The 23,090-nt window shown below is 40.2% G+C and overlaps 1 protein-coding gene and 1 long non-coding RNA gene across 5 annotated transcripts in view; one reads left to right on the forward strand and one right to left on the reverse strand.

Moving 5' to 3' along the window:
- The window catches only part of NT5C2 (5'-nucleotidase, cytosolic II), a 119,705-nt gene that overhangs the window by 28,439 nt on the left and 68,176 nt on the right, over positions 1 to 23,090 (forward strand). The window contains exon 1 of one of the 4 annotated variants that reach the window (XM_019725033.2): positions 12,481 to 12,777. The exons of 1 other annotated variant lie outside the window; for it this stretch is intronic. The gene's annotated coding sequence lies outside the window, so the exon portion shown is untranslated. Of the gene's footprint in view, positions 1 to 12,480; positions 12,818 to 23,090 lie in introns of those variants that run through there. 2 more of the 4 variants (XM_019725032.2, XM_074339117.1) reach the window with 2 other exon arrangements.
- On the reverse strand, positions 9,204 to 13,802 carry LOC141572897 (uncharacterized). Its single transcript, XR_012498443.1, has 2 exons — positions 13,216 to 13,802; positions 9,204 to 12,472 (listed from the first exon to the last, which is right to left on the reverse strand). It is a non-coding gene; the product is annotated as an uncharacterized LOC141572897 (long non-coding RNA).

The following is a 23,090-nucleotide window of genomic DNA, read 5'->3' on the forward strand; positions in this document are numbered from 1 at the left end:
CTTGCCCTATAACACAGTGGTTACATTACTCTTCATCTGTATCCTTTACCATATCCTTTAACAAACTGGCAAGTGTTTCCCTGAGTTCTATGAGCCGTTCTATAGAATAATCAAGTCCAAGGGGGAAGCCATCATGGGAATCTCCAGTTTGTAGCCAGGTTGGACACAAGTTGTGGGTAAACCAAAGACCTACTACTTGATTAGCATCTGAAGTGGGGGTGGGGGGTGGGCAGTCTCATGGGACTGAGCCCTTAACCTCTGGGATCGGATGATATCTTCAGGCAGATAGTGTCAGAATTTAGTTAAATTGTAGGACACCTCACTGGTGTCACAGAGAATTGCTTGGTGTGGTAAAAACCCCACACATCTGGTGTCAGAAGTGATGTGAGTGTGCTAGTAGTGTGAGAGTAAAGAAAGACACAGGAGGAGGACTGGGAAGTTTTGTCCTAACACATCCAAGTAGTTCAGAGTCCTTCTTGCCTCCTTGAAATTGGAACCAAGTTTCCAAATGGCCCCATCAAATTCTACAGAGAACAACAGAATGGACTCCTTCTAATTCCCTGTTGCAGTGCCCTCTGAGGTCATTAGCAGATGCCTTCAGTTTTGCAAAGTTTGATGTGTTCGGTGCTAGCTTTGAGGTGTGGACATTCAGGGAGGTGTCTAGTCACAGTGCCTAGTGTGTTCAGGAAGATGCAGGATGGCCACGTACAGCCATGTTAACCAAATGCTGGGGCACAGGCAGGGGTTAGTTCTTGGCCACTGCCTCAAGGTGAAGTGGAAAAAAGCTTAAAAGGGAGTGATTTTTTACTGAGATCAATTCAATTTAAAGCCCTACCTTTTATTTTGAGATAATGTCCTTCCTACTTTTCTGGTGTTATATTGCCTTCCATGACTTAGTAATGATAGTAGATGGCAGTTTATTTTAATGTTCTGAATGGCATAGTTAAGAGATGGCCATCCTTTGTGAATCCCCAAAATTGCTTTTGAAATGTTGCCGATCCCAAAGAACCCCAGGTCTGGTAAGCACTCACCATTTTGGAGGGCCATGTGACCCCAACTACCCAGGGGTGTAGGAGACCACAGAGAGCATCACCTTGAGAGTGATGGTAAAACACGGAACGGTAGAAGAATTAAAATTCCTGGAGTTGGGCTTTGCCACCCATGAGTTCATGTAGAAAGAAAAGACTTTGGTTTTATTTGACAAACATTTATATGGTGCTTACTAGATGCCCAGCCCTGTCTCAAATGCTATGCAAATATGATCTCATTTAATCCTCATCAAGCCTGTGAGGTAGATGCTATTATTATCTTCACCTCCATTTGAAAGATGAGGAAACGAAGACCTGAGGGTATTGAGAAAGTTGCTTGAGGTCACAGCTAGTTAGCAGCAGAGCCTGAAGTTGAAGCCAGGAGTCTGGCTCTGGAGTCCATGCTCTTAATCCCTGCAACATGTTGCCTGGTTAGAAGAAATTTAAGACTTTCGTGGCATGTAATGATCTATTTTCAGCATCTGATTCCATAGACAGAAGCTGCCTGTGGACTAAGCTGTCTGATCTGTATTGAGCTACTGTCAATCATCTCTTTTGAGTTCTTTCCACAATTCCACTGGGAGAATCAGAGTGGACGGATGGCCCTTTGACAGAGCCTGGCATGACAACAGTGGCAAAAGCAATGAGCTTTGGATAAGGTCCACAGGCCCTCGTAGCATGGAACCTGCGTCTATGCAAGGGCCTTCTGAGCGGTCCTCTGGAGCCGAGATTGGCAGTTTTCAAACACATTTTTTTAAAGCAACCAAACTCTATTTTCAAACATAGACATATGGGCAGTTGATACACACACACACACCCCTACATGGAATCCCTTCTTAAAATAGATAAAAGTGGAGGTGTGTTGAAGCAGCATTGGGAATCTAATTGACCTTACTCTCATTCATCATGCAGTATCCAGGAACATAGTTTGAAAACCATTGCTCCAGACCAGGGTTTCTTGAAGCATGTCCAACAAAATATTAGTCTCATAAGATGCTTTGTAGAAAAAAAATAGTTTCATGGTCGAATATATTTGGCAAACTCTGGATGTTCTAGCTTTGCTTTGAGGTTTACAGTTATTTATTAGCAGGTAAAGAGTCTGAGAAGTCTTGGAAGGGGGTGAAACCACTCTTAATCCACAATTTCCCTTTTTAAGAAAAATGGGTGAATTGTGTTATACTCATACAGTGGAATACTATAGAGCAATGAAAAGAGACAAATGATTATTACGTATGGATGCAAAGTTCAAAAACAGGCAAAAATAACATCTACGGACTTAGCACTCAGAGTAGTCATTACCCATGGGAGGTGAAGTAGTACCTGTGGAGGGGCAATGACATGAGTTTTGAAGCTTCTAGTTGTATTTTATATCTTGATTTGGGTAGTGGTCACATTGTTTACTCTGTGAAAATGATTTGTGCATTTTTCTGCATAGCTGTACATCTACATTATCCTTCATTTAAGAAAAAAGGGAAAAACAAACAAAACACACCAACATTGAAGGGACCAAAAAATAAATATACATGACTTTGGCTCTCCAAAGTGTAACCTGTCATTTTTTAAAAAACAAAAAAATCCTGCAGGTTTTCTGAGTCAGGTTACCTGGTTCTAACATAAGGCTCTGGGAAAACTGGAGGTCAGAAGTCTGAAATGGGTTTCAGTGAGTTGAAATCAAGGTGTCACCGGGCTGTGTTACTTCTGGAAGCTCTAGAGGAGAATCATTTTCTTTTGCCTTTTCCAGCATTTTCTTTTGCCTTTTCCAGCTTTTAGAGGCTGCCAGGTATTCCTTGGCTCGTGGCCCCCTTCCATCTTCAGAGCTAGCAATGGCCAGTCAAATCTTTCTCACATCTCATCACTCTGACACTGCCTCTGTCTTTTCCCTTTTTACATTTATGGATCCTTGTGCTTACATAGGATACACCTGGAAAATTCAGGTGGCTCTCCTTATTTAAAATCAGATGGGTGACAAACTTAATTCCATCTGCTACCTTAATTCTCCTGTGCCAGGTAACACAGCCACAGGTCCCAGGGTTTAGGCCACTGTTCTGTTTTTCCACACCTGCTAAAGGACTAGCTATCGATCCTAGCTCTTAACCCAGTCTCTCCATTATGAATTTCCTTTCCGGTAGTATCTGACCAAAAAATTGGTTGAAAAGAACTCTTTCGATGTGCTAAATGTAAAGTAATAGCCTCAACTACCTATCGCTCAAATGAAAGAAGATTTATTTACTTTTAACCCGATAGGACCCTTGTTACGAGTGCTATAGGTGCCAGGTAAGGGAGGACCTCAGCTTGTGACAGAAAAACTGTCTGGGTCTTGGGGACTGCATCCTGTTCAAGTCAATGAAGTGCAGTCATTTAGGGTGAGTATCTAACATCTGAACTGGAACCAATAAGGGGATTAAGAAACTGGTGCTCAGGAAGGTGAGGTGACATAGGAATTTATAATCCCTGATTCTACAACCATAAATCAGTTTCTTTGTTTGGGTCAATTGTGTAGTTTCTGCAGTAGCAGAAGGCTGTTGTTCACAGTGGCTCCTTGAGTGAGCAAACAAGGAAGAGACTTAATAAGTCAGTTGTTGCCTGGGCAGCAGGCAGCAGGAGGTAGCTCAGATTGGCTGCTGCCATGGCAACATTGATTACTGTCACAAGTAGGCATGAGGTAGATAGTAAGCATTGTCAGAGAACACATGGACCACCTGTATCAGAATTAGCTGGGGAGTTTAAATTTCAAATTTCCAGGCCACATGGCCCGAGACAGGGATAGGGTCTGAAATCTGCCTTTTAGAAAGTTCCCCAGGCAACTCTTATTCCTGGTAAAATTGGAGAACCACCGATTAGAGAAAATAATACATCACTGTCACAGTCCTCTATACAAACCCCTGTTGTATATCCTTGGATGAGGCCTCAACCCTGTGGTCCGAGAACCAGAGCCACTTTCTCGTTTACAAAGGCCCCATCTTCAAAAGACAAAGCGGGTGTTCAAGAGCATTGGGAAGGACTAGAGTGAGACCCACGCAGGGGTCAGCATGAACCGGGGCTGGAGAGGACGGCTAAGATGCAGGACTAAGTCTCTGATACCCCCGAGAAATACCGTTCTCTCTCTGGGAAGGTGGTGAATGCAGGGCACCAAGAACACCACCAAGAATCCGAGCTGCTGAGCTTTCCGAGCAGCACTGCTGTCGTGAGCCACCCAATTGCTGAGGAGAGAGTGTGTTCTTATCCTTTACACGGGTTAAGAACAAGTGGATTCGTGGATGTGTGCAATTCAAAGTGTTTTTGGATTTCTCTCATACTACTTGGAACTCAAATTCTGGGCAGATGCTGGTTTGCTAGTTGTAGTGAACACTCCTGCCTGCCTACCTAGCATCCCCTTCTTCTGGTCAAAAATCCCCGTTTTGCTCAGATTTTCTCTCTATCCCCAACCCCAGGGACAAACCCTGATTGTAATTAATGTCTGATCTTTCCCTAGAAATGATGATTGGTCCAAGGGGTCGCATGTGTCCTAATTCATCCAAGTTAGGTTGAAGGCAAGGACTGAGAGTCTGTGGTGCAGGGCAGCTGTCTCTGTCTTCTGTTGCCATGAACAGGGAAACTTCTAGCCATCCTGTAAGCATGAGGGGAGCCTGTTTTAGGATGAAGACAACCCTGTAGGTGGCAGGGGAGAGAGATGAAAAGTGTTCTTTATGGCAGTGTCGACTACTGAATCAGGTACCCCGGAGTCTGCCATACCTCTGGACTTTCTTTTTGCTTAAGCATGTTTGATGGAATTTTCTATTATGTACAGTCGTAAGTCTCCTAATGTCTAGTCACTGGCATGCTTTGTACTTTCTGTTTATTCATTTTATATGTACAATGTAAAAAAGTAAAACGAGAGAAGACTGGATTGTGGGCTGAAAACTTAATTGTACTTATCAAAGAACTGGCTTTCTGAATAGACAAGTAAAAGCTCTTTCTCATTTTGACATTAGTATGTCTTAGTCTTTAGTATGGATGCTGCTTAACCCTGAAGTGTGTGCTGTCTATAGGGAGGTTGTCAGTTCTGGTGCCACCATGAAGAGATGTTCCATTCTAAGTCCAATTACATCACTTATTTAGATGGACATTTAGAGACCAAGGTCGGAATGGTTGGTGATATATCAGATATACCTAGAAACAAATTGTACTAACGTCTTGCTCAGGTTCCTGCTCTCACAGGCTGCTGTTGACTGCACAAAGTGAGCCCAGGGATGTAAGAATGAGAGCCCTGGTGTGTCTCCTTTTTTTTCCCCCCTCCCTCCCTCTGCCCTGCTGCTTGCCTTCCTCCTTTTTTTAAAAAAATAATTTAATCAAACTTACAGCATTGTAAAAGGCATTACAAGGAAATCCACTCTCAATCCCAGCAGAAATTCATTTAGTTATTAATGTATTTAAAATTATATATTGAATCCCCAGTGTGCCAGACCCTGAGCTAGGTGCTGGTCTCCTCTCAGTGGTCAAGACAGATGTCTGCACTCCTGGAGCTCACAGCCTACTGAGGAGGTAGATATTAAAGATATGATCACACAAATACTTATTTAATGGCAGCTGTGTAAGCAGAGGGAAGGGAAAGGAAGATACAGGGCAGCATGAAAGTGAAAATCGGGCAGAGGGATTAGGGAAGGCCTCTCTGAGTAACATCTAAGCTAGGCTTAAAGGAAGAGTAGAGTTTGAAAGGAGAAAGAAGCTTTTCCGGCAAAAGAAGCAGTATATGCGGGGACATGGGGACCAGAAACTGAAAAGTGGCAATTTGGAAGGAACCCAGTGAACATGGAGGAGATGGTCCTATTTATGTACTTGATTCCCTTTTTAAAAAGTTAAAAAAAGTTTTTTACTGTGGCAAAACAGATATAAAATTTGCCATTTTAACTGTTTTCAAGTGTACAATTCAGTGCCAGTGAGGACATTGCACAGTGATGTACAACCATCATCACTATATGTTTTCAAAACTTTTTCATCCCAAACAGAAATTCTGTACCTATTAAGCAAGCAGTAACTGCTCATTCCTCTCTCCCCCCAGCCCCTGGTAACCTCTAACCTACTTTCTTTCTATGAATTTGCCTGTTCTACGTATTTCACATAAGTGGAATCATGTTTGTCCTTTTGTATCTGGCTTATTTTTCTTAGTGTAATGTTTTTGAGATTCATTTACGTTGTAGCACGTCCCAGCATTTCATTCATTTTTATGGTTGAATAATATTCCTGTGTGCGTGTATGTGTGTGTGTGTGTGTGTGTGTGTGTGTGTGTGTGTGTATTAATGGATGCTTGGGCTGCTTCCGCCTTTTGGCTACAGCAAATAATGCTACTGTGAACGTTGGCATACAAGTACCTGTTTGAGTCCCTGTTTTCAATTCTTTTGGGTATGTACCCAGAAGTGGAACTGCTCGATCATACATGTTTTTCACAGAGGCTGCACCATTTGACATTCCCACCAGCAATGCAGAAGGGCTCCAGTTTTCTACATCCTTGCCAACACTTGGTATCTCCCCCTACTTTTTTCCTTTTTCAAAATTATAGCTCTCCTAGCAGGTGTGAAGTAGTATTTCTACGTATCTGATTCTGACTCTACTGTCTCCCCAGGAATCCATCTCTCCCGAATCTCTGAAGCTCTTTCAGGTCATTAATCTGGCATACCTTCATGTTTCACCCAAGTGTCTAATTTCCTAAACAGATGTTCAGCGACTCGGGGTAAAGTGCAGGTGGGGGATCAGTTGGTATCTCTGGTGTCTACCACCTGGCAGGTGTTCAATGACTAAAACGATTGTGATAAAGTTTGCAGATCTTGTCTCTTTCCTGTTGTAGAAACTCAATGGAAGTTTACAACAGGCACTTAAGAAATTTTTGCTTGATTCAAATGAATTAATTTTCATGAATGTATGAGGCAATTGATTGGTTGGTTCCATTCCATTCAGTTAAACTGCAGATCTGATCCCTGCCACTCTGCTTTATGCCTTCGGTTGCTCTCCATGGCGCTTCAGGTGAGGCTCTAGATCATTTACGCATATATGGTCTACAATACCCTGCAATGTCTACCTGCCTCCCTCCAGGACCACTTTTTTTGCCACTTTCTCCCTTTGTGTCTGGGCTTCTGACCATTCTGTAGATACTCAAGGCTTGTCCCTACGTTAGGGCCTTTGTACCTACTGGTCCCTCTTTCAGGAATTCTCCACTCCTCCAAGCAAACCCCTCGCTCACGTTTTACTTAAGTCCTACTCATGCTTCAGGTTTCAGCTTAGATGTTATTTCTTCAGGGAAATGTCTCCTGACCTTCTCCCTAACCCAAAACCTAGCCCCTATTTCATTCTCCCTCATAGCCTCTCTTACTTTTCCTGCTTATCACTTTCCAAAGTTGTAGTAGAGTAATTATTTGTTTATTTAAAGCCCATCTTCCAAGCAGTCAGAAACCTCCAGGAGGGCAGAAACTCATATCTCTATTGATCAGTGTTAGGCACATGGTAGGAGCTCAACGCACATTTTTGAAGAGATGTAGGGGCTCCGAAACCTTTCGTGTATGTCCTCTCAAGTTGGACTAGATGTTTCTATTTAGACTAAATGTTTTCTGATTGTCTACTAGCATAGTGCCTGTATTGGCACTTATCACATTAAATGCTGACCCTATGCTGTTAGAGAAAGGAGAAAAAAGAGACTTCTGAGATAGCAGGTTGGAACTAAGACAAAACACGTGCTGGCAGAAAGATTTTGGGGAAGCAGGAGGCTGTTTCTGGGCCTCAGGCTACAGTGTTGAGAAATGCCTGCATTTCTTTGAGTGCTTCTGCCAAGAAGCAGGAAACTGACAAGTGACCTGTAAATGCTGCTTACATTCTGGGTGACTTAGAATTTATGGTATTCTGGTCAAATAGTGTTGATCAGAGGGGTAGGATAGCCATGTGGGTGCTTGGGCAGGAAGTTCAGTGAGAGGCCATTGAAGACCACAGTGGGGTGGCCTCTCTTGCCAACCATTGCCAGGTCCTTCAGGCACTGTTAAATGAGAGACCCCGAGCAAGCTGCTCACGGCCCCTCATTGCTTCCTGAGGCTCCCCAACCGTCTCTTTGAAGGTTGTTTCATAGTAGGCATGGCTTGTTTTACTCCTGAAAGTCATGCAGCCAAATATCCTGTCCTTTTGTTTCCTTTTACATTTTAAAAAATTAATTTTTGGTTACAAAAGCAATACATGAATACATTTATCTTCTAAAACATTAAAACTAAAGGTCATACTTGCTTTGAACATTATCACCAGTCTCGGTCCTTTACCCCTCTTTAGAGATACATAACTTCTTTTTTTTTTTTTGCCCCTCTGCCATCTCCCCCCTGCCCTCCGCCCCCTCCCTGCGGTTCAAGCCGTTGTTTCTCAGTCTAGTTGTGTAGGACACAGCTCCCTGGCCCATGCTGGTCTTATGAGCCTTGCTCTCCCCCAGCAGCTCAAGGTAGCTCTCTCTGGCTGCCGGCCACTCATGGTAGCCCATGGCAGCACATAGCAGCCTGGCCACAGGCAGCTCATGGCGGCACATGGAAGCCTGTGGCAGCACACAGCAGCCCACACCAACCTCCGGCTGCTCATGGCAGCTCAGCTCCAGGGAGAGCTGTTGTTCACAATCTTAGCTGTAGAGGGTACAGCTCACTGGCCCATGTGGGAATCGAACCAGCCACCTCGGCCGTTAGGAGCACGGTGCTCCAACCACCTGAGCCACCGGGCCGGCCTAGAGATAACTTCTGATATGAGTTTGTCATGTTGTTCTATAATTTGTTTAAAAAATCTTTTGCAAACTTAATGTATGGTTGTCTGAGATTGGGCTGCTATAACAGAATGCTATAGGCTTGGTGGCTTATAAACAAAATAAATTTGTTTCTCACAGTTCCACATGTTGGGAAGTCCAAGAGCAAGTCTTCAGCAGATTTGGTGTCTGATGAAGGCCCACGTCCTCATTCAGAGACAGTCCTCTTCTCGCTGTGTCCTCACAGAGTGGAAGAGGTGAGAGGGAGCTCTCTGGGATCTCTTTTATAAGGACATTAATTCCATTTACGAGGGCTCTGCCCTCATGACCTAATCACCTTCCAAAGGCCCCATATCCAAATACGTTGGGGATTAGGTTTCAACATATGAATTTAGAGAGGACAGAGACATTGTCTATAGCAGTGATGACAGGAAATACTGGTATTTATGTCTGTATTTTGTTGCCACTTTTTATTTTGAAATAATTTTAGATTTACAGAAAACTTGCAAAGAGTACAGAATGTTTCAGGATACCCTTCACTCAGCCCCTCATAATGTTAACAGCTTACATAACCCTGGTGCCATGATTAAAACTAAGAAATTAACATTGGTACAATACTGTTAACTATAGATTTTATTAGAACTTCGCCAGTTTTTTCCACTAAGTCCTTTTTCTATTCCAGGATCCAATCCAGGATCCTACATTGCATTTAGTTGTCTGTTTCCTTGGTCTCCTCCAATCTGTGACAGTTCTCAGTCTTTCCTTGGCTTTCATGATCTTGACATTTCTGAAGAGTCCAGGTCAGGTATTTTGTAGAATATCCCTCAATTGGGATTTCTGATGAGTTTTCATGATTAGACTGAAGTTGTGAATTTTGGGGAAGAATTTTGAAAAAATTATAACATTAGAGGGTAGAAATGCTCCAGCAGAACACATATGAAAAAATCTTGGAAGTTGTAGTTGACTACAAGCTCAGTGTAGGTGCCAAGAACTTTATTGCGTGAATGCAAGGCAATAAGTCCTACAAAGAGGAAGCTACAGTCCTGCTTTGTTCTGATGATACCACAGACATTTAGTTCAATCTTGGGTGACATACTCTAAAAGAGCCAGAGGCAGATGGACTAGGTGTATGAGGAATATAAGCACAAAGACCTTTAAAACCAGGGCAAGGAAGAACAATGGAAGGAATGGGAGATATTGGACTGGAATAATACCTTGGGCAGATGTATCTGAAAAGTAGAAGGTCAAGAGAGATTAGATCTGTTTGTTCTCTGAGGCTCCAAGGGATAGGACTTGGGCCAGAGGGTGGACGTTTCAGAAACACTTGAGAACTGGTCAGAACTGCTGAGACCTGATCAGAATTGCTGAGATCAAGGAATGCATTGTTCTGGAAATAGTGGGCTTTCTGTCTTCTTGCAGACGCAAGTTGGTGGTAAGGTGAGTGGGTGGGGTAGTCGATATAACCAACATTTATTGAATGCTATGTGCCAGGACTGTGCTGAGGACCTTACCTCTTTTTTTAAATACTTTTTTAATTTTTCAATTACAGTTGACATGCAATATTATATTAGTTTCAGGTATACAACACAGTGATTAGACAGTTATGTAACTTATGATCACCCCACTAAGTTTAGTACCCATCTGACACCATATATAGTTATTACAATATTATTGACTGTATTCCCTTTGCTGTACTTTATATCCCTGTGACTTTTTTTATGTATGTTAATTTGTACTTCTTAAACCCTTCCCCCTTTTCACCCATCCCTCAACCCTCTTCCCATCTGGCAATCATATTCTCTGTATGTATGAGTTTTTTGATTCATTTATTTTGTTTTTGGATTCCATATATAAAAGTGAAATCATACGGTATTTGTCTTTCTCTGGCTTATTTCACTTAGCAAAATACCCTCTAGGCCCATCCATGTCATTGCAAATGGTAAGATTTCATTCTTCTTTTTTTAAAAATTTTTATAGGGGAACAGTGTGTTTTTCCAGGACCCATCAGCTCCAAGTCAAGTTGTTTTCAACCTAGTTGTGGAGGGCACAGCTCACTGGCCCATGTGGGAATTGAACCAGTGACGCTGGTTCTGAGCCAACCGGCCACCCCTAAGATTTCATTCTTTTTAACAGCAGAGTAATATTCTATTGTATATATACCAAATCTTCTTTATCCATTTGTCTATCAATGGATACTTAGGTTGTTTCCATATCCTGGCTGTTGTAAATAATACTGCAATGAACATAGGGTGCATATGTCTTTTCGAGTTACTGTTTTGGGTTTCTTTGGATAAATACTCAGAAGTGGAATTGCTGGGTTATATGATAGTTCTATTTTTAATTTTTTGAGTAACCTCCATACTGTTTTCCATAGTGGCTGCACCACACCAATTTACAATCCCATCAACAGGCACGAGTGTTCCCTTTTCTCCACATCCTCTCCAATATTTGTTGTTTGTTGATGTATTGATGATAGCCATCCTAACAGGTGTACGGTGATATCTCATTGTGGTTTTTATTTGCATTTCCCTGATGATTAGTGATGTTGCATCTATATGGTCAATTAATCTATGACAAAGAAGGCAAGACTATACAGTAGGGCAAAGACAATTTCTTCAATAAATGTTGTTGGGGAAACTGGACAGACACATGCAAAAGAATGAAACTGGAGCACTTTCTTACACCATATACAAGAATAAACTCAGAATTGACCAAAGACTTAAATGTAAGACCTGAAAACATAAAGGAACCTAGAAGAAAACATAGGCAGTAAACTCTTTGACATTAGCTTTAGTAATATTTTTTGGGATATGTCTCCTTGGGAAAGGGGAAACAAAAGAAAAACTAAACAAATGGAACTACATCAAACTAAAAAGTTTTTTTTTTAATAAATTTTATTGGGAATACTGGGGAACTGTGTTTCTCTAGGGCCCATCAGCTCCAAGTTGTTGTCCTTCAGTCTAGTTGTGAAGGGCACAGTTCAGCTCCAAGTCCACTTGCTGTTTAGTTGCAGGGGGTGCAGCCCACCATCCCATGTGGGAGTTGAACTGGCAACTGTGTTGTTCAGAGCTCGAGCTCTAACCAACTGAGCCATCTGGCGCCCCAAACTAAAGTTTTTACACAGCAAAGGAAACAACCAACAAAACGAAAAGACAGCCCACTGAATGGAAGAAGATATTCGCCCATGATACATCTGATAAGGAGTTAATGTTCAAAAAATATAAGGAACTCATATAACTTATCACCAAAGCCAAGCAATCCTATTAAAAAATGAGCAGAAGACCCGAACAGACATTTCTCCAAAGAGGATGTACAGATGGCCAACAGACATATGCAAAGATGCTCAACTTCCCTCTATTATCTTATTTCATGCAGTCAACAGCCTCTGATGTAGATCCTTATTGTTATCTATCCCTGTATTATAGATGAGGGAACTGGGTACAGGGAGGTCAGATAATCCGCCCAACGTCAAACAATTTGTAAATGGTGGAACTGGGATTCCCACCCCTTTTGACACACTCCAAAGCCGATTCCTTTGGTCATCAAATGGGATTCAAGCGTGAGGTTCGTTAGACTAGAAGATTCTGTGACTGGGAAAGAGGATGTCCCCTCTCCCCAGTAAGCGGAAGCCTGGGAGCGTAGGCAGGCGGAGTAGGGGGACGAGGTAGTCGTGCTGCTGAAGGGCCCGAGCAGAAGGCCAAGGGATACAGACCTAAAGGACATGGAAGGGTTGTCAATGTGCGTCATCCTGTAGCTTGCCAACAACCGACGTGTTGTTGTTTGAAGATTCCCCTGACCCTCGCGAGGAAACGAGGCGCAGGCCCGCATCGCTGCTTCCCTCGGGCAGCACAGCCAGGGAGCGTCGCGGCGGCCGTGTTCTGCGGCGAAGCCGGGGAACGGAACAGCGCGCCCGTCCCTGGCCAGGCGCGAACTGGGGGCGGTGCCCAAGCGAGGAGGGCTCGCGTCTAGGCGGCTGCGGCAGTTGCGCGCTGGGGTTGCTGCCGTGCGGCGGGACTGGTGAGTGCGGCAGAACCGGGGACCCGAGGCGAAAGAACGGGTGAGCGAGAGGGAGCAAGGGAGGGAGAAGGGTGCGCAACCGAGAGCGCGACACGGGGCAGGGGCAGCGCCTGAACCCCGTCCCGGCCCAGTCCGGGCCCCTGCGCCCTCAGGCCTCTCTCCGGCCGAGCGTTCGCCGTCGCGCCCCGGGACTACGCACCCGGGTCTCTGCGCGCTCCCCAACCCCAGATCGCCCTTGCCTCAGCGCATCCCCTTCCTCAGCGCCGCGGCGACGCTCCCGGCACCACGTCACGCTCGCGCCATTGTTTCCTCGCGGTCGGTTCGCTAAGACTCGCCTTAGCCTCGGAGCGCGGCCCTTCGCCTCCCGAGAGCCAGCCCCGCCGCGTTCTGCCCCCCCCCCCCCGCTTTTCTCTCTCGCTGGTGGCAGCCCCATCCCACCTCAGGGAGACACCCCTTTACTCAGTTCTGCCTGTTTTCCGGCCGACGCCTGGTGTGCTCCCGTCCGCACCCGAGGCCAGCCTTTCCGCCCCTCTTCATGGGGCTTCCCATCCCGTGCGCGTTCCCGGTCGACTCCGAGGGGCTAACGGCCGCCGGGGTAGGATGCACGGTTGACGGCGTTTTAGCAAGAACCACAAGAAGTTGCCAAATTGGCAGCTCGCGTGCCAGTTTCGTCGTTTGCATCACTTCCTGGAAAGCTCACATCGAATTGCAAAAGCCATGAAAACTTAACTGTTATTTCTAAATGGCTCCCAAGTCAGGGGACAGCTGTTCAGTGGCGGTCGGTTCCTTTCCTGGAGACCCGTGAAGCCGGAGAGAACCGAGAGTGAGATGCAGATCTGAGGCCTGAACCATTAGTTGTAAGCACGATTTGGTGGTTTGACTACATACAGTAGGTTTCAGTGAAAAGCAAACGGTAGAGCTGGTGTCCGATTTAGTTTTCCCATGCTTTCGGCGTGAGGGCCGTTATGTTTGAGGGGTTACACTGTAAAGCACAGTGCTCTGCAACGACGAGTCACCATTTTAGGGGTGTGTGTGTGTATGTGTGTGCGTGCGTGTGCGTGCGCGCGCCTGTCCGGGTGCGGACAGGTTCTTCGCGAGGTCCGTACACTTCACTGTATCGTTTAAGGCAGCCGATCCAAACTCTGCTAACTAATGTGAGAGTATTGAAAGTGCCATTTACCGTGGCAACTTAATATTGTTGAGGTCTTTTAAATGTTTATTGTGACATTTCAACAGTGGTTAGAATTTATCCTGATAAAGACGTCCAGGCCTGAAGAGGTTAATGAGTTCAGAAAGACACAGCCATATAGTAATTAAAATCAGAACTCCGTGTACTGGGCTGATGGTAGCACACACAGACTTTATTTCTGAAATGCATTTCTATTGCTATATAAGCCACTACATTTCAGCAGTACAGGTTGCTGTATTACTCTCATTAATCCAGATTTTAGAGTTTAGTAATCACATAATCTGAAAAGGGAGAGGGCTGAAGGAGACGTTCTGCCAAGTTTCATTCTGTTGTAAAATTTGATTTCATTGTATGAAAATTTACAATCAGCTGAAAGTTCCCCCAGATTTATAATTGTTGGAAAATTTGTCTAGACACTATTTTCTTACTGTATTAAGCGTATTTGTCTAAAGAAAGCCAAGTTACATTGGAATGGTAAGGGGAGGGATGTTCATCCATCTGTTTCTAGGCTATTTCTGCTGTTCTATGGGAAAAGAAAGGAGCACACAAAACCTTTTGTTTTTCTACATGTCTTTTTGTTGCTTAACTCTCAAGCTTAATTCGATGACATACATAGTTAAAAAAAACCCCAACTTTATCATTATTTATGATTATGCTCTTTCTAGTTCTTATCTAAACATAGTTTTTATGTAGTTACACTTGCTGTGTTGATATTGTTATTAATTTTGCACTTACCCATATTTCTGGGGTGTCCATGTATCTGGAGAATGCATCTGCTTTTAATTTGTAGAGGCTCTGTAGCATGCTTTTATACCTAGTCGTCAGCAGTGCGTGGCATACAGGATCTCAGTAAATTTTTGTTGAATGAATGTAACCGTTTGAGCTGCTTGGACAACATCTATGAACACAATATGTTAAATATCACAAGGCATATGTTAGGTAACATGTGAATTGTAAAGGCAGGCAGTACTTTGAGCCAGGAGACCACATCGCATGTGTTTAAGGGCTTGGATTTTGGAGTCTGGGTTTGAGACCTGGCTTGCAACCCTGAAGAACTTAACCTTAGAGAGCTTCATTCAGTTTCTCTTAATGAAAAAGGGAAAAATAAACAAATTTCACAGGGCTGTATGGTTAAATGGGATAATTCCATTGAAGCAATATTGGCATACATTAAATTCTCTCTATATGTTAGCTATTACTATTTTTTGGTTCAGAGTGGAGAGATTACTGTAGGTTGATGGGATCAGGGAAGATATACAGAAGTTGACACTTCAGAGTAAGGAGAAGATACAAAAGTGAATATATTGAGGGTTTAATGGTAAAGGGTTTGGTAGAGCAATCATAGTATGAGATATAACTGGAGAGAGAAATTCTGATCAACTATTTACAAGCTATGCTACATGGATTTCTTTCAGGTAGAGCAGAATTAATGAAGTAAGACAACTCTTTATGAGTAGCTGGTGTTTGTTTTGTTTGTTTTTTAGGTTCAGACCTGAAAAAGTTCTTTGCTTTAAGGAAGTTGATAATTGCAAATTATTACGGAGTGGGAAGTTCCTTGTCATTTGACATAGGAAACCTTACATAACTTTTTACCTTTTGAAATTACTGTGTTCTTTATTGATTACCAAAGTTTGCAGTGGCTGGGTTTTTTTTTGTTTTTGTATTTAATGGAAAACAAATATAGCAGCAAACCAATAAAAATAGCAAAATTGCCAGCAGAACAGCAAAACTACCCCCTTTTTAGGCAGAATATAAAATCAGGAGGATTAAATTGACTTGGAGAGTGTTGAACTATTTGTTCCTACTTTTTGTATGTCTCTCTTAGTTGGGAAGCATTATCAAGAGTGTGAGATGAAAAAGTCTGCTATGTCAGGGTCTGCTTAGAAAGCGAAGACCGAAAATCTGGTGAATAAAGTAATGGCATATATATATATATTTGTTGTAGTATGTTTCCATTTCAAATATCCACTGGGTATATGTTTTTAAAAGCTTCTTGATTCAGATTAAAGAGGTTTCTTCAATGTTTTTTAAATTTATTTTAAAATATGAACTATTTCAAACATACAGAAAATAATGTAATGGTCATCTAATTATAGACCATCATATTTAGTTTGTGTGCCCCTCATTTTCTAATTGTGTGGTCTCTCTTTTCAATATATATTTTTTAAAGGGATAAAATTACAGAGGTAGTTGAGGGCTGTATGAATCTTTTCTACCTTATTCCCCTCTCTTGCCCTAGCCTAGAAGTAAACACCATCATCAATCCGGCAATTATTATTCCCATAATATTTTTGTACATTTACTAGTATGCATATATCCATAAAAGTACATATATTCTTGTTTAATATACATGTGATTCTGCAACTTGCTTTTTTGTTTAATATTGCTTTTGATATATATCCATGTTGGTAGATGTGTCTTTAGTTCATTCATTTTTATTGCTCTATACCATTCCATTTGATATGAATAAATCAGTTTGTTTATGGATATTTAGGTGTTTCTGACTTTTTTTCTATTCTTAGCAGTGCTTTAAGGTTCTTGGAAGTGTCATCTTGTTTACCTGTGAGTGAGAATTCCATGCCTAGGGGAATTCTTAGGTGTAGGGTTTGAGGATCTTCAATTTTATTATGTTAATGCCAAATTGTTTTCCAAAATACTAAATACAAAATTCCTGTTAGCAGGTTGTGAGAGTTCCCATTTTGCCATATCCTTACAAACAGTGATACTGTCAGACTTTTAAATTTTAAATAAAACGAAATTTCATTTTAATTTGCTTTTCTCTGATTATAAGTGAAGTTGAACTTCTTTACATCCATTTATTATAAAGTTTCCTTTTCTGTAAATTGCTGTTTATATCCTTCATTCTTTTTTCTGATGGCTTATTGCTTTGCCGTCATTGGTTTGTAACTCTCTTTATATTTCATACTAATCCTCTCTCAGTTATGGTGTTGCAAATATCTTCTCATTGTATGTTTTTTTCTTTTTGTTGTGTAGAACTTTTACATTTTTATTTGAAAAATTTTAACCCTACAGAAACTGCAATAATAGTTAAGTGAATATAGTTACACCTTTCACCGGTTAATATTTGCCATTTTTTTCCTGAACCATTTAAAAGTAAGTTGCAGACATCATGACACTTCACCCCTCAATATCTACTTTCTACTTGAATATTCTAAGAACAAGGATGTCCTTCAAAATTACAATTATCACATTTAAAGTGGGTATAGCATTATTATCTAATATCCAGTACATGTTTAAAATTTTAACCAGTAATGGCCATCATAGCTATTCTCCAACCCCACCCCTGGTCCAGGATCTACTCAAAGATCATGAAATGCATTTAGTTGCCACATCCCTTTAGTTACTTTCAGTACACAATAAGTCCCCAGCTTTTTGTTAGTTTGCATAAAACTGATGTATTTGAAGAATCCCGGCCACTTTTGTAGAATGCCCCTCAATTTGGATTTGTCTAATCATTATTTCCTTGAGTTTCGATTCAGATTAAATGTCTCGGCAGGAATAAGCTTTAGATTTTAATACAGTCAACTTTGTCCACTTTTCCTTTGTGGTCTGTGCTGTCTTTTATCCAAGAAAGCTTTCATTACCTTGGTGTCATAAGGCCATTCATCTGTATTTTCTTCTAAAAGTTACATGATTTTGCTTTTCATATTTAGGTTTATAAATGGTGTTATTGTTTGCTTAGTTTACCGTTAATATGATGTTCAGTTAGCATTTGTGTTACACATTTTTTCCTATCATTGTGTTTGTCAGAAAAATTACTCTCTGTAAATTTGTAAGGACAGGACATCTCATCTTTTTATTATGCTCTAAATTTGGATCAGAACATTATAGAAAGTGAAAATTTAGAATTACCTGTTATAGTCTAAATGTTTTACACTACAGATTTCCATTATTCTACAGTATTTTGTCTAAAGTAATTTGACTACAAAGTTGAGTATTACGTAGATTTTACTAGTTATCCTTGAAAAATATTTGGCAAACTTTTTTTTAACTAGTCATGTTGAAATCTAGTTAGGCATTTGTGTATCTCTAGTATATGTTTTAGAGCTCCTGAGTAAACCAGCTAAAAGTGTACAGGTTGAAACAGTTCTCACATCCTGTATCAAAATGGTAAGAATTTTAAGACATATCTGTAAGAATTTAATTGGTATCATGCTATAAATAAATAAATAAATAAATACCAAGATGTAACTTGGAGAGTACATATTAAAAGCTTTCACAAATCTGAAGTCAGTAAATGCCATATTTTTAGCCTTGAATTATTTACTTTTGTAGTAGGTTTGATAAGATAATTTTATGTGGAACTAAGGAAACTTTAGGAAAAAAGAAACAAACCTATAGATGGTAGTAGATTCGATTTAGGATACTTTGACAGGAAAAAATGTGTAAAGTTGTATAGCCCTTGGCACTAATGGGTACTCTGAAGTTTTGACTCTGAAAGTAGAAAGGTATTATGATGTTCCTCCAAACGTAAAGTACTGCATTGTGCAGAGGCCACAGGTATCAAACACCGTGGGCTCTAGCATTATGGATAATAATTTATTAAGGAGTATGTGCCAGCCACTTTTCTTAGCATCTTGTACATATTAATGCACTGAAGCTGACCATTTTGGAATGGAAGAAACGAAAGTGATTGTATAATTAGTTCAGTTATAGAAGTCATGAGTGCTGGAGCTAAACTGCGTACCCATATAGTGTGGCTCCAGAATCTGCACACTTCACCATAAGTATAATTCTATAACTTTGGTCAAATTATTTAACTTCCCTGTGTTGTTTTCTTCTTTTGTATAATGAATATAATGGTACGTAATTCATACTGCTGTTGTGAGAAGTCAATTGAATAAAATATGTGTGGTGCTTACAATAACACATGAAAAAAAGTAACCACTCAATAAATGTTAGCTATTATGTTAGCCCTATGAAGGCATTGAACTCATGCATATCTCTGAATTTTTACCCAAAAAAATGGACTAAGCCATAAATGTGAGTTTATATTACAAAATGGTAGAACTATTGTGGTGATTATTTCTACCTTTCTATTTTTTTCTCTTTTTATTTTGTAAGAGGAAAGGTAACAGCTGAAACAAAGTTGAATGGTGAGCAGGAGCTCATTGGTAAGAGAATGAGTTCTTTGTGAAATAAAGCAGAATTTTTTTGCCTGCTTTTTAAAAGGATATTCAAGAATCATTACTAAAGGCTCAAAGTATGGGTATATATTGGTTGAACGTAAAAACTGTTTGGCTGTTACTGTTATGCTGTTGAAAGGCCTTAACTATAGCAATATTTTGCAGAACTAGACGGCATACTACATATCCTCAAGCCCAGTCTTTTAAAATGTTTTCTTTACATTATCTCTTATTCCTTTGTGTCAATAACCATGTTACTGAAGGTCTGGTATTACTCAAAATGGTCAGTTAGAAGCAACCTTAATATGCTGATGTGGAACAAATAGGTAGCATTTTGTGTGGTATGGCAGAGGTAATGGAATTCTAGGAGTAGAAGCAGTAGAACATTCAGAACAAAGTTCAGGTCTTTTATATATATTTTTGAAACATTAGGAATGTAGAAATAAATTTTTATTTTCCAGTTATAGTTTCAGACTAGAGATTGGAGCATGCTGTTGCTTAAAGAAGAAAAACAAATCGTCATGGCAACAAGTACTGCATTTCTCACTTGACAAGATCACTTCTCAGTTTTGTTATTTTCCATCGGTGAACAAGGAACCTTTTGTTCTAAGGCCCAATGTTGAAAGTTAGCAAAATATTACATTAATCAAGCCAAGAATCTTATGCATTTCTGAACCAAGAGTAAGATTTCACAAAGTTTCATTTAGAGCATTGAAAAGAACTTGTGCAATATTGTTGCATTTTCAAGCTTATACAGAATTAGCTTCTGAAAGGCATAGAGCTCAAGCGTAGACATTTATTTCTGCCTGTATGTATCAAGACTGTTGTTCAGGGAGCTGGGGATATAGAAGCAAACAAAATAAGTTTCACTCTCATGGCGCTTACATTTTAGAGAAAGGGACTGACTGAAGCAAAACTGTCAGATGTGTCTGGAAGTGTTACGTGTGTAAAAAAGAAAAATACAGCAGGGTAAGAGGATAGCAAATGATATGTGTGGGTAGGTAAATGCGATTTTATTAGTTGGAATTTGTTAGGAATGTATGGTACTACTTGGGACAAATGAGGTGGAAAACTCTGAATAAGAATAGTGAAATGAAAAATACAAAAACTTCATCACGAACTGTTTAAAAGTATTTAAAATGATTTACTTGCTCATATGTCAAGAATTAGGGTTATCAAAGATTATGTATAAAATGTGCCTACTTAGTGTGTACCAGGCATATGGTTGGAGGACATAGCCTTTTTCCATAAAGTAAACTAGTTTAGTATGTATAATATCCTATTAAAGTTGCATTTATGAAGGCTACAGTAAATTTCAGGTTGGTGAGAAAATTTGAAGAAACCATTCAAAATTATTTCCATTTAAGTTGCAGAGCAGTGTTCATGTTCTTAGAATTTCTGATTATAAAACTTACAAATTCCAAGCTTTGTATTTCAAACACAAAATACATTCCAGTGAAGTTTAGTAAAACACTGAGTGTTCATATTTACTTAATGTTACCATTACCTTATTATCTGTATTGACACACTTATTCCATTGAAAAATGAATATTTGATTTAAACTGCCATGTGTGTTAAACACTTGCCTGATAGACCTGTGCTACATACTGTGTTAAGTGCGACTCACTTCTTTCCAAGTGAATTACTGACATGACCTGAAACATATATTTTAAATGGCTTTGCTAACCATGCTGCAGATTGTTAAACTAACCAGGCTGCAGATTGCTAACAAGGCTTACCCTACCAGTTTGAGTTGCTCTGTCCTGTTTTCAGCAGTTGCCTGGAAATGCTGAGACAGCTGGTTTCCCTTTTTTTATGGAAGGGTGATGTTAGTGGTGAAAGGAACTATGTATGTTTTGCCCATGAAGTGTTTTTAAAGTGGGAGACTACAGTATTCTAAAGGCTTGAGAGTTCATTTCAGTTGTTGCTCTTCAGGTACAACTACTCTGCAGGCTGTATATTTTATACTGAAATAAAAAATTATCTAACTGGGGCCAGCCCGGTGGCTCAGGCGGTTGGCGCTCCATGCTCCTAATTCCAAAGGCTGCCGGTTTGATTCCCACATGGGCCAGTGGGCTGTCAACCACAAGGTTGCCGGTTCAACTCCTCGAGTCTCACAAGGGATGGTGGGCTCCGCCCCCTGAAACTAAGATTGAACACGGCACCTTGAGCTGAGCTGCCGCTGAGCTTCCGGATAGCTCAGTTGGTTGGAGCGCGCCCTCTCAACCACAAGGTTGCCAGTTCGATTCCTTGACTCCCATAACGGATGGTTGGCTGTGCCCCCTGCAACTAGCAACTAGCAACGGGCAACTGGACCTGGAGCTGAGCTGCGCCCTCCACAACTAAGACTGAAAGGACAACAACTTGAAGCTGAACGGCACACCCTCCACAACTAAGATTGAAAGACAACAACTTGACTTGAAAAAAAGTCCTGGAAGTGCACACTGTTCCCCAATAAAGTCCTGTTCCCCTTCCCCAATAAAATCTTAAAAAAAGAAAAAAATTATCTAACTGTACCACTTTGTTTGAAAGGAATTAAATTTGAGCTTTTTCTTCAGTATTAGTTGCTGCTATACCTTACTGAAAAAATTACTCTTCAGCTTGACACTGTAAACAGGTGACAAATGAAATGTTTACCTATTTATTGGAGCTCTGTTTTTTTGGCCAGATTATAATATGTTTAATTTTATTGTCACTATTGAAATATAGTTAAGCATTAGATAGACTGATTCTGGATAGAGTTCAAAAGTCTGTCATAGTAACGTTAAAATATTAGGTAAGTTCATAGGAAAACTGTCACACAGAAATTGTTTGAAGATAATGATTTAAGCAAATCTCACCCTTTTACCTTCACATAACTGTATAGACTTCATGGCAGATTTTATCCCATAGTAGTGATAATATGGTTATTTAATTATTTGTGTTTACATTTTTAGTTGAGTAAAGATTTGTGTGACCTTTGATGAGACTCTAAGTTGAATTTTTAAAATGAGTTTTGTTTAGTCCATGAGTGATCCAGAAAAGTGCTTTGAATTTTTCCTGTAAATAATTTGAAGTAATAAAAGTATAAAAATTTTGGGGGGAAATCTTTTCTTAGTGTATCTAATTTGTTAGGAAAGAAGGAAAAAAAGCCGGACTTTTAAAAAACAGTTTTATTGAAGTATAAATATATACAACAATCTGCACATATTTTGACGTGTATACTGGGGGTGCCAAAAAAAGTATACAAATTTTAAGAAAGGAAAAAATATTAAAATTATAATAGTCAATATATACTGGTAACAAAAGATGAATACAAGTCACGTGTATACATTTTTTGGCACCCTCTGTATTTTGGGGCTCAGTTGTTGGGTGCATGTATGTTTATAATTGCTGTCTTGTTGGCAAATTGACCCTTTTGTCAATATGTAACGCATTCCTTTGTTTCTTGTAACAGTTTTTGATTTAAAAGTCAATTTGTATCTGATGTATGGCCATTTCACTTATATTTGGTCATTATTTTCATAGAATATTTTTTCTTTATAATTTCAATTTCAGTTTGTTTCTTTGAATCTAAAGTGAGTCTCTTGTAGACAGTGTATTGTTGGAATATCTTTTTAATCCTTTCTGTCAACTTCTGCCTTCTGATGGGAGAGTTTAAACCATTTACATTTAAAGTAATTACCGATAAGGAAGGAGTTATTTTTGCCATTTTGCTATTTGCTTTCTATGTGCCATTTTTTTGATCCCTCATTTCCTCTATTACTGCTACTTTTTGTGTTTAGTTGATGTTTTTAGTGAACTGTTAAGAATCTTATACTACTATACTTCTATTTTGTCCCTACTCACTTTTGGGCTATTGTTGTCATACATTTTACTTCTACATACGTTATAAATCTCACAATACATGGTTGTTTTGTTTCAAACAGTTTTCTTTTTAAAAGATTTAATAGTAGGAAAAATATTTTATGTTTATCCATTCCTTTGTATAGATTGAT

This window comes from Rhinolophus sinicus, linkage group LG07, assembly GCF_036562045.2.
Source record: "Rhinolophus sinicus isolate RSC01 linkage group LG07, ASM3656204v1, whole genome shotgun sequence".
In the NCBI taxonomy this organism is placed as follows: domain Eukaryota; kingdom Metazoa; phylum Chordata; class Mammalia; order Chiroptera; family Rhinolophidae; genus Rhinolophus; species Rhinolophus sinicus.